At 38.8% G+C, this 12,116-nt stretch overlaps 1 pseudogene; it reads left to right on the forward strand.

Moving 5' to 3' along the window:
- The first annotated feature begins 1,767 nt into the window (after positions 1–1,767).
- LOC112448259 (elongation factor 1-alpha, oocyte form-like) lies at positions 1,768–11,448 on the forward strand (annotated as a pseudogene).
- The last annotated feature ends 668 nt before the right edge of the window (positions 11,449–12,116 follow it).

The following is a 12,116-nucleotide window of genomic DNA, read 5'->3' on the forward strand; positions in this document are numbered from 1 at the left end:
ATTTTCCCCACAAGAACGTTCCAGGTGGGAAGCTAAATTATATTCAGAAGACTACTAGGTCAGCATGGAATAAGAATAGGGGGAAATAATCACATGACTCAAATATTTAGCATCAGTCTGATAGTCACAGGTGTATTTAGCTCAATAATAGAGCAAGAGCTGCCAATGGGACCCAGCAAGTAAAATAATTATTAAAGGCATCATTTCCCCTGAATGAACAAATGAATGAATGAATGTTGAACAAGAGTCTTGAGGTTATTTTTATTTTACCATTGCATTATAGTTAATTGTTGAAATATTGATCCCTTTGCAAAATCTGAGCTGTAAGATGTCATGGGCCGCATAGGCTCATCACTGTATCTTTACCATCAAGCACATTGCTAAGCACTTGGCAGTGTGCTAAGTCACTTCAGTCACGTCCAACTCTGTGCAACCCTATGGACTGAGGCTCGCCAGGCTCCTCTGTCCACAGGATTCTCCAGGCAAGAACACTGGAGTGGGTTGCCATGCCCTTCTCCAAGCACTTAGTAGAGAAGGCAATAAATACTTATTAAAATTAAATCATTCAGACACATAAACAAAATACCTTTCAAAGTTAGCTTTAAATGTGAGTTCATCAGAAGTCCTATTGTGTGGGGTTTTACCCTTGTTTTTCAAAGTTATGAAGTCAAATGAATAGAATGCCTTGATTTCAAATGTTTACATCTAGCTCACAGATTTGAAAATTGTGAAACAGTCGACCACACAGTTTTCATTTTTGTCCATCTTATTTCTATAAACTTTGACTATTTCTCCTACCCAGTGACTACACCCCAATTCCACCCCCACTCCTTTATTTTTGATGCTTCTCATTCTCTGTAGGTGGAGGATATAGCAGTAAAGAGAGGAAATAAAAATAACAGATTCTGTGTGCCTATATGGGCTAACCCAGGGCACTCATGGGGTTAAAAGCACTGCAGTAATATTAAGCACATGTTTCAAGTCAGCAGGGTGCCAGCCTGAGATGTCCTCAAAGCCTAATTTGATAGATATTATGCCATACACTGCTGCAAGTAGTAATGAAGAAAGTAAAAATTTTATGGATGAGCAAAATAGGAGCTCTTATGGATGGAGTGTTTTTAAATCAGGTGTATAATTTACCCAGTGTCAGACCACATGTAGAGTGCATTACTCAATTGAACTTACAAGCAGATAGGAAAGCAGTTTCTTTTAATAAGCACTTCTTCAACTTATTGGCTCTACAATTACTTGCACCAAATTACCAGCAGCTGCTGCCTGTTTGGTGTTTTATCCTAGACAAGGAGTTACATTAGTTTCTAATCAACAAGCCATTCAAGGACTCTTTATAATTTTTAGCTTAATTCCACTTTTATTTGGAATTTATTAATTGAAATATCCAATATTTTCATGACAGTATTTTGCTTAGCTTCCCTTAACAGGAAACCTATTCAACTGCTGAGGCTGAAGGGAAAAGGGAGGGAAGATACTTGTCAAACTTATTTCTGACATTTGCAACATCATATATCCTCTATTGGATTCATCTTGCCTTACAGTCTGAATTTTGACATTTCAATTGCTTTTGTAAAAATAATGATACTGTATTTAGACTTTATATTTGCAGTCAATAAATTGTTTTGTCTCTAAATAGCATATTCCCATGCACAGGAGTTAACTGCAAGTTTAAACATTAACCAGTTCAGTTTAACACAGGCCTTCTCAACCTTGGCACTATTGACAATTGGGACTGGCTAACTCTTTGCTGCGAGAATGTTCCGAACACTGTACAATGTTCAGGCAAGATGTCTGGACTCTAACCACCAGATGCCAGTGGCACCTTCCCACCCCCAGCCCCTAGTTGTAACAGAATGCCTGCAGCTATGGTCAAACCACCCCAGACGATTTAACAGATTTGAAGAAATTAAATGGAAAAGGTTTTCAGAAACAGTTGTAAGATAAAGTATTGAATATGTTTTCAATTCATTTGTTAAAGATTTTCAAAGTATTTATACAAAGACTGTGTGTGTATGTGTACTAGTCCATATTTGCTTGCTTTATGAAGAACTGTAAAATGAATTTGACAAAATTTACCCAAAATTCAATTATTTAAGTATTATTCTATTTTCAAGCTGCTTTCAGATCCAAAGGCAAAAGGAAACGACCACCACCAGCAGCAGCTGCTAATAGCTGAATACATATTTGTATAACTTTCACTGTAGAAAGCAGGACCTGGGGACTAGTTTTAGACAAGTGTGGTTATACTGTTGTCAGTAGAGCCAAGAAATCTGAGACCAAATTCATTCTTTGAAATTATATTACACATTACTGCCAGCTTTAAATTAAAACTCAGAAAAATGTGAACATAAGAGATCATTAACAATGATAAATCATAAAAATGGCAAATCCAGTTCAAGATTTTTCTCATAGGGCCTTCAAATCCACAGTTGTATTTTTGAAGATCAGAATCAAAATTGGTAATACCAAGAACTAGAGTACCTGTACACACTGAAAAACAGCAAAAGTGAAAGAAAATTGCCATCCCATTCACCATCTAGTCATCTAGAACTTACCATCTACCATCTTCCATCTAGTCATATGTTGAAAGATCCAAATAACATCCATTTGAAAGTGGTTCCTTCTTAGTGTATCATCAGATCAGATCAGTCACTCAGTCGTGTCCGACTCTTTGCGACTCCATGAATCATAGAAACTTAATCACACAAAACTTGAAAGATAATTTATATTTACCAGGGCCTTTCCCCAACTTCATCCTAATTAGATACACTTCACAACAAGCTTCTCAAACTTTAATGTATGTATGGATCACCTGGTATCTCGACAAACTGTGGATTCTGACTGAGCAGGTCTGGGGATTTTGCATGTGTGCATGCCAAATCACTTCAGTCATGTCTGACTCTTTGTGACCCCATTGACTGCATGTAGTTGGCCAGGATGCTCTGTCTGTGGGATTCTCCAGGCAAGAATACTGGAATGGGTTGCCATTTCCTCCTCAGGGGATCTTCCCCGCTCAGGGATCAAACAGGTGTCTCCTGTGTCTCCTGAATTGGCAGGCAAGTTCTTACCACTAGTGCCACCTGGGAAGTCCACCTGGGGCTTTAGGGAGCCTTTCTAACAAACTTCCAGATGATGACAATGCTGCTGATCCATGGACTACATTTTGATGAGCAAGGATTTGCTTACAACAAATCACCAACTGATCATCAAGCCTGATCTTGAACATTCTTAGGGGGCCAATAATAGAGAAAATCTTAACTCCATAAAGTAATACAACATTGTACCTAGTGAAATCTTAATTATTTTCAGGTTCTTTTTGGAAACAGTGTCTAGACCATGGGAAAATTGAGCAATAAGGTTTTTTTTTTAATGTTTTATTGGGGATGGATTGAGAGATTGGGATTGGCATATATACACTACTATGTATAAAATAGCAATCAGTTAAAAACACTTTGGGGCTTCCCTGGTAGCTCAGTGGGTAAAGAGTCTGCTTGCAGTGTAGGAAAGCTGTGTTCAATCCCTGGCTTGGGAAGATCCCCTGGAGAAGAAAATGGCAACCCACTCCAGTATTCTTGCCTAGAGAATTCCATGGACAGAGGAGCCTGGTAGCCTACAGTCCATGGGGTCACAAAGAGTCGGACACGACTGAGTGACTAACACTTTCACGAACAATTTATAGAATTAAGCAAAATTACTGAAAAATAATTGCTAAATCTCAACCTAAATCTCAATTCAAAATGGATTCCTTCTGCTAATGATTTATGAAATTCAAAAATAAATAATTGGATCTTCATACAAACCATGGTTTCTATGACAGACTAAGGACAAGTTCCCCTCTTACCACTGTGTCTACATGACTCCACTAAAATACTAAAAAAGAGAACCATCATGTCTCTAACAGCAACTCTGCAGCTATAGCCCAGCCTCTTTAAAAAAAAAAAAAAATAAGATTTTTCACACAGCTCTGATATATTTTGACCATGCTGACAAAAACATGTCATAAGTCTGTTATTTTATAAGGAAATAAGAGGAATGACATTAAGTTAGTGGATTCACTCCTTTTCCCTGAGACAAGAAACATATCCTCCCATTTTTGAAAAATCCAAAGAACTTTCAGTTTCCAGAAGACTCAGATTCATGACCTTAAAGCCAGACCTATAAAAGCACCATTACTTCATAATTATAGTTTGCAAATAATTCAAATCCTCTATTTTATGTCAGTAGTCTTGTTTCAGCCTTTTTTATGGCTATGTTAGTTCTCTACCCAGTAAAGAGAAGTGAAACAATAGTTTTAAATGTTATTTTTTCTTGTTCATTTTTTTTCTATTGAAGTTTAGTTAATTTACAATGTTGTGCCAATCTCTGCTATACAGCAAAGTGACTCAATTATCTGTTATGGTTTATCCTAGGAGATGGATATGAAGCCCATAGATAATACATAATCCTGATGGTGCTTAATGATTTTGTGATCACCTTAAATATTCAAAATATTAACAATAGGCAATGTTTGGGCTTCAAGCAATCAGAAGAGAATCCTCAATCAGAAAGGACACTGTGCATAAGCCATCAGCACAGCCATACTAGTGCACGATAGCCACAAATTGGCCTACCTTTGAATAACAGGAGGACAGAAATCCCTATGGACACTGTAGTGCCATTGGGCAGTTTTATCATGGGTAGATGTAGGCCAGGAATGACTTTTACTCAGAATAGGCATAAATATGTAGTTTCCTCCAGAGTGAAGTTCTTTGGGAATCAAGATTAATGTCAATCATATTTAACACATTTATAAATGTTCAAAAAGACCGAATTTATTCAGTGTGAAAGCTCCCAATTTGTAGCTAAGAAAAAAGGTAAAGTATAGGTATGAATGAAGTGAGTGAAGTCACTCAGTCATGTCCAACTCTTTGTGACCCCATGGTCTATAGACTGCCAGGCTCCTCCATCCATGGGATTTTCCAGACAAGAATACTAGAGTGGGTTGCCATTTCCTTCTCTAGGAGATCTTCCCAATCCAGGGATCGAACCCAGGTCTCCCACATTTCAGGCAGACTCTTTACCATCTGAGCCATCAGGAAAATCTTACCAATTTGTACAAGTGGATAGAAAAATAATAAGTAGACTTCAACTTAGAAAGTATATGGTAACATATTTTATGATAAATGACATCGGCATAAAATGAACAGCTCTGAACCATTAGCTTCAAGCAGAGGAAGTACATGTCTAGGAGTCATTGCTAGTTTCCCAAAAATACTAACTGAATCATCTGTGGGGTTGAAAAGTGAAGAAAACATCAATGTATAAAGAAAAATAATAAATACATGTTGAATCTAAAAACACAAAGCAAGCAAACCAAACAAAAGCAGAGTTATAGATACAATGGAGAACAATTTGTAGATGCCAGAAGGTTGGGGAGTGGGGTGGGGGCAAAATAGGTAAAGGGGATTCAAAGGTACAAATCTCCAGTTACATAAAAAGTTGTGTGAGGAAAAAAGGAGAATACGGAGGAAGAGGAGGGGGATGGGATGGGAGGGGATGAGGAGCAGCAGTAAGGTGGGGTGGGTGTGGGAAGGAAGGAAGAGGGAGAGAGAGGAAAGGAGAAGTGAAAGAAGAAGAGTAGAAACCCAACTGAAATTAGTATCCTAGAAAGCTTCAGTACTTACACTTTTTGAATGCTAAGTGAGATTATGCTGCTGCTGCAAAGTCACTTCAGTCGTGTCTGACTCTGTGCGACCCCATAGACGGCAGCCCACCAGGCTCCCCTGTCCCTGGGATTCTCCAGGCAAGAACACTGGAGTGGGTTGCCATTTCCTTCTCCAATGCATGAAGGTGAAAAGTGAAAGTGAAGTCGCTCAGTCGTGTCCGACTCTTCGTGACCCCATGGACTGCAGCCAACCAGGCTCCTCCATCCATGGGATTTTCCAGACAAGAGTACTGGAGTGGGGTGCCATCGCCTTCTCCTTACATATCATAAATTTTAATAATGAAGCTAGAGAAGGCACACAACAGAGGAAATAGCAACCAACATGTTAGTGTTGCTATTTGAGGCACATTGAAACACTGGCCTCTTCAGCCTGGAAAGGCAACTTCTTAATGGGGAACTTGATTAAAATTTACACAATTACAAACAATCTGGGTAACATGGTCACAGGCTTGTTCCCCAATAGAATGGTGGGGCATCCTTGAAACTTTAGTAAAAATAAGTTTAGGAAACTAGAAGGAAGAAGTGATTAGCAAATGTACAGAACCCAAATTCATCTGCATCATTTCCCCCAACCTCCCTCCCACAAAAGTTAACACAAGAAGGAAATAAAGACTTCAGGTCAAAGTTCATTCCTCTATTTAGTGCCAAGCACCAGGCTAAAAGCTAAGACAGTGCTGAAGAGTAAAACTTCTGTGGTTCCTGCTCTGTTAAGTTTAGAGCCAACTGGGTTAGCACCTGAATGGAGTGACAGATAAATAGCTGAAAAATCGTACCAATAATATAAAATTATAACAGATCAAAACTCTGAAGAAAAGGCACATGGTCCCAGACAGTGTCTGGCCATGAGCCTTGACCTAACTAGAAGGATACTATTTGAAAATGTGCTGATATCTTAGAGATAGGTAGAATTTGAAGTAACAGGCTAAAAAGCAATAAATGCCTACTAAATAAAGCCAGACTCTTTTTTAACATTCAGGGTACACTAAAGCATCCAATTTAACCAAAATTCATACTCATTTCAGTGGCCAGGCTTCAGGGACAGACTACTGGGATCTCCAATAACAAAAAACACTGGGAGAATAACACATAAGGCTGATGCCAAAGAAAAAAATTTCAGCTATAAATGATAATTAATTGGCATCTCTTAAATGGAGTTATCCAGTGAAAATATCATTTTTAATAAAATGCATTATTGCCCAGAATATGACTGGCTCATTTGAAAGGTGAGAAATCTATACAAGAGTGGTTATGAAAGTTGATTTACCTCATAAAGCACAGAACCAGTTCACTGAACCAAAATTCACAGAAAAGGGAAATTAATAAAAATTCATATGGCCATTCTAGCACTGTCTAATTTGATTTATATCATTATTAGTTCTGAAATGCCTGCTTGTGACTAGAGTATGAACTTGTGATATATCATGTTTTTCATTTGTGAATCCCTAGCTGAAAGCACCGGAGAAGGCAATGGCACCCCACTCCAGTACCCTTGCCTGGAAAATCCCATGGATGGAGGAGCCTGGTGGGCTGCAGTCCATGGGTCGCTAAGAGTCGAACACGACTGAGCGACTTCATTTTCAATTTTCACCTTCATGCATTGGAGGAGGAAATGGCAACCCACTCCAGTGTTCTTGCCTGGAGAATCCCAGGGACGGGGGAGCCTGGTGGGCTGCCATCTATGGGGTCGCACAGAATCGGACATGACTGAAGTGACTTAGCAGCAGCAGCAGCACCAGCCGAAAAGCACAGTGCCATGCTCATTGCAGGCAATCAATAGATGTTTGTTGACTTGAAAGACAATAGTTAAGGCTTTAATTTATCTAACACAAGTCACTGAGTAACAGTCATTATCTACTTCATTTGTGTTGGTGAACACTGACATTTAAGGATGTTCTGTTGATACATACACCAGGACCTCCCAAACAGGAACACAGCCCTGCTCTCAAGCTTGACAGGGCTGTCTTTACCATCTGGTGCTCTCAATCCCAGAAAATCCTCCTTCTTGCCAAACACAGTCATTATGTCCTAGTGCACATTTTGGGGGCACTAAAATGTTGACTTTGAAGTTCAACAAAAGCCATTTTAGTTGCTTTATTTCTATGTTCTCTTTAAAGACACTACTCTGCAGTTAGCAAAATCCTGCTCAGATTAATAACTGCTGTCATGCTCTCCAATCTTGTGCATCCCCATCCCATACTACTCTGAGGGGGTGGGAAACTGTTGTGAGAATTTTTTCCTGAAAGGTAGGGCCTTCAGGGTATTTACACTGTATGTACATAAAATAGATTTTTATGTATGTGAAATCTAGTGTATATACACAGTAGAAATTGTCTTTAAGTAATCTCCATATATTGTAATTGAAACCTAAGTCATACTTAATAGTCACAACTAGTAAATTGCTCTCTAGAAAATCCAAATGCAACTGCATCTTCAGTTGTATTTAGGCTTACCAAGAATTGATTAAATTTGTTTCCAAACTTTTTCATTTCACTGGTACTTGCTATTGTGAGTTTGTAATTTTAATTAGTGTTACTATATATCGGATGAAATGTAAGTGAGAAAACAAAACGATGTGGTCTAAAAATATATCAGATGCTTTAAAATAAGAACAAGTAGCTAACAAGTAATTTCTATTAAATTGTTTATGGGGAACAAAAAATGTAAAAGACTGGAGAAAATTATAAAAATCTGGAAATGTTTTGCCTCGCAACTTTTTCAGATGTGAATTTAAGCTTTAGCTCCAGTTTTTACATAAATCAAAACTAGAAATATTATATAATATATTATGGATGTGGTTTATGTAAAAGAAGAAATTTAATTAATGGAGCCATGTCAAAGAACATACCTTGAACCTACATAAAAAAAAAACGGGTGAATGAAAATAGTTTTATGTTCTTAGCCAAAATAAAAGATTTCTCTTATGTTAGTACTATTTTTAATGAATCTGTTCTTAAACAGATTTTTCAATTAATCAACTACCTATAGATCCCATTCACAAGAATCAAAGCTACTGTATTTTGGTCCTAAATAAACTTATTTCACCCTCTTCCACGAAAAATGCAAACCAATAAAAAGTCTGCTTCTCCTTTTTTCTTTCAGAAGAAAAATGCTCTTTCACAGCATCATTCCATTGATTTGATGGTCAGTTTTGCGAACTGCCACCCACCTGGTTGCTCAAACCAAAACCTTTGAGTTGTCCTTAATACACTGCTTTCCTCATCACTTATATCTAATCCATTAACGAAATTATTAATTCAGCTTCTAAGATATAAATAATTTCACTTCTCTACACTGGATTATAAAGAGCAAGGGGGAGAAAGGTTCAAAATGAAGAGGTAGGTGGGGCTGGTCATGAATGGCCTTATAGGTCATGGCAAGTAGTCTGAATTTTGTTCCAAATATAATGAGAAACTATTAGATTATCCTAATTATTTTGTGGAGAAATAATTATGAGAGGGTCCAGAAATGGGAACATGGGGAAAACAGTGGGCTACACAGACGTAGTCTACCACGGTGGTTAATGTTGTATAGTAAATTTAATAAAAATTTAATAACACTTGGCATATATCCTAAAGATTGAGTCAACAGAACCTTCTGAATATGGGGAGCATAAATGAAAGAGAATGGTAGTGCACACAATCTAGGTGTTTTAACCCTACATCTGGTTGAAAAGAGAAGCCATTTAATAAGAATGAAGAGGGCAAGAATGAAGAAGAACAAGCTTGGTGGTGTAGAGGTAGCAAGAGTAGGACATGTAGGATTAAGAATTCTGTTGCCATATCTCAAGGTATTAAATAAGCAGTTGAATATATGACTGCAGTTCAAAAAAGTTGGAGTTATAAATTTAGAAATCATCAGGATATATGCGGTATATAAAGCCACATGAATAGGTGAAATTACCAAGAGGAAATTCATATTTAGAACTACATAAGAGAAAGCCAAAAGAAAGAGTTGGCAAAGGAGATTGAGGATAATAGATGGAAATTTAGGAAACTTTGGTATCTGGAAATCTAAGAGTTTCAAGGAGGGGAGAGATGTCAATAAAAGCTGAGAGAGAAAATAAAATAAAGTCAGAACTGAACATTGGTTTGGTAGGATGGAAGGTGTTGGTGAGGTCACCAACACCTCGGGAAAGGAGACTACGGTGGAGTGAAAGAGAAAAATACTCCTTTGCATGGCTTACAAACAGAAAGGGAGGTAGGAAACAGAAGCATCAATAATACACAGCTCCCACTTTACAGACTGTGAAGCTCTTGGTAATACCTGGATCAGCGATTCTAAAGAACCCACCATTATGGGTAAAAAAGAAGACCCATATCAATATTATCATCATCAACAATGCGGACTCTGGCAAGTATACCATCACTGGACATCTCAGCTGCAAGTGTAGGGGTATTGATAAGAGAACCATGAAAAGTTTGAGAAGGCAGCAGCAGAGATGGGCAAAGGCTTTTTCAAGTATGCCTGGGTGCTGGACAAAATGAAGGCAGAAAGAGAGTGTGGCTTCACCATGAAATCTCACTATGGAAGTCTGAGACAACCAACTACTACATCACCATCATTGATGCCCCAGGCACTTTATCAAGAACAGGATCACTGGCTCATCCCAGGTGACTGTGCTGTGGTCATTGTGGCCAGCAACATGGGAATATCTGAAGTAGGCCTCTTGAAGTATAGGCAGATGTGCAAATACACTACTGGCCTACACAATGAGTGTGAAGCCGCTCATCATGGCTGTCAACAAGACAGACTCCACCAAGCCCACCCACAGTGCTGCAAGCTTCCACCAGATCACCAAGGATGTGAGAGCCTACATCAAGAAGATCAGCTATAATTCGGCTGCCATGGCCTTCATGCCCATCTCAGGCTAGCATAGTCTAGCATCCACATGCCCATGTTCAAGAGCTGGAAGGTCAAGAGGAAGGAGGGAAATGCCACAGGGATGACTCTCCTGGATGCTCTGGACTCCATTTTCCCACTCATTCAACTGGTCAATGAGCCCCTGAGGCTGCCTCTGCAAGATGTGCACATGATCGGAAATATTGGCCCTATGTCTGTGGACTTTCTGGAAACTAGATTCCTGAAACTTGGGATGGAGGTCACCTTTGCCCCACCAACCTCACCTCAGAGGTCAAGGCTGGGTAAATGCACCAGGAGACCCTGCCTGAGGCCCTTCCAGATGACAGGTGGACTTCAGTGTGAAGAATTTATCTGTGAAGGACATTCATCACGGAAATATGGCTGGAACGACCCCTCCCCCACCAGATGGAGGCTGGTAGCTTTATGACACAAGTGATTGTCTTGACGCAATAGTTGGAAGATCCACCCCAACTATTTCCCAATCAGCCCACATCTTCTGCAAGCTTGCTGAGCTGTGGGAAAAGATTGACTGATGCTCAGGCAAGAAACTGGAGGGAACCCCAAGACCCTGAAGTCAGGCCACTGTGCAGATGCACAGATAGTCCCCAGCAAGGGCATATGTGTGGAAATGTTCTCTGAGTACCCACCTCTAGGCCATTGTGATGTGTGGGACATGAGACAAATAGTGGTCACTGGAGTCATCGAGGCAGTGGATAAGAAGTCATCCTCAGCAGGAAAGGTCACCAAGTCAGCAGTAAAGGCCAGAAAGAAATGAAGTATGACCCCTGAAGTTTCCTCAGCAATCTCACTACAAAAATTATTTAATACTCTATGCATTCACTGAGTAAGATTAATAAAAATTGTCAAAAAAATAGACCACTTCTTCGCATGTGGCTGTCCAGTTTTCTCAGCACCATTTATTGAAGAGACAATGCTTGCCCTCTTGAATGATCTTGCCTATTTTGTCATAAATTAATTCCTCTTTAAATATTACATACCATTTAAATTTGCTAAGAAAGCAGAATTTAAATGCTCTCACTCCCTTCCCCAGATAAAAGATAAATATGTTAGGAGATGGACATGTTAATTAATTAGATGGCTGAAAATTCTTTTACTATGTATATGCACATCAAATCACCACATTGTACACTTTAAATATCTTACAGTTTTACATGGCAATTATATTTCAATGAAGTTGATATTAAAGAATCAACAACTCTTGTAGAGAGTTTTGCTATAAAGGAGGGCAGAGAAATAAGGTAGGGGATAGAGGAACACATGAAGTCAGAGAAGATGGTTTACTTTTAAGATGGGATTATTACATGGTGCCCTTGAGTAGAAAAGAGAAGACTGGCTTCTGTGTACAAGGAGATAACTTGACCTCAGGAAGGATAAAGACACCTTATCCTTGTGCATAAATGGGAAGAAAGAATATGTGGATATAAATCTACAAATCTGGCTGATAGATTTTTATAACAGAAAGATGAATTGTTTCTCTTTTGTGAATTGTGATGAAAGTGAGAAGAGAAAAGGGGCTGCT

The sequence above is a fragment of the Bos taurus genome, chromosome 1, assembly GCF_002263795.3.
Source record: "Bos taurus isolate L1 Dominette 01449 registration number 42190680 breed Hereford chromosome 1, ARS-UCD2.0, whole genome shotgun sequence".
Lineage (NCBI taxonomy): Eukaryota > Metazoa > Chordata > Mammalia > Artiodactyla > Bovidae > Bos > Bos taurus.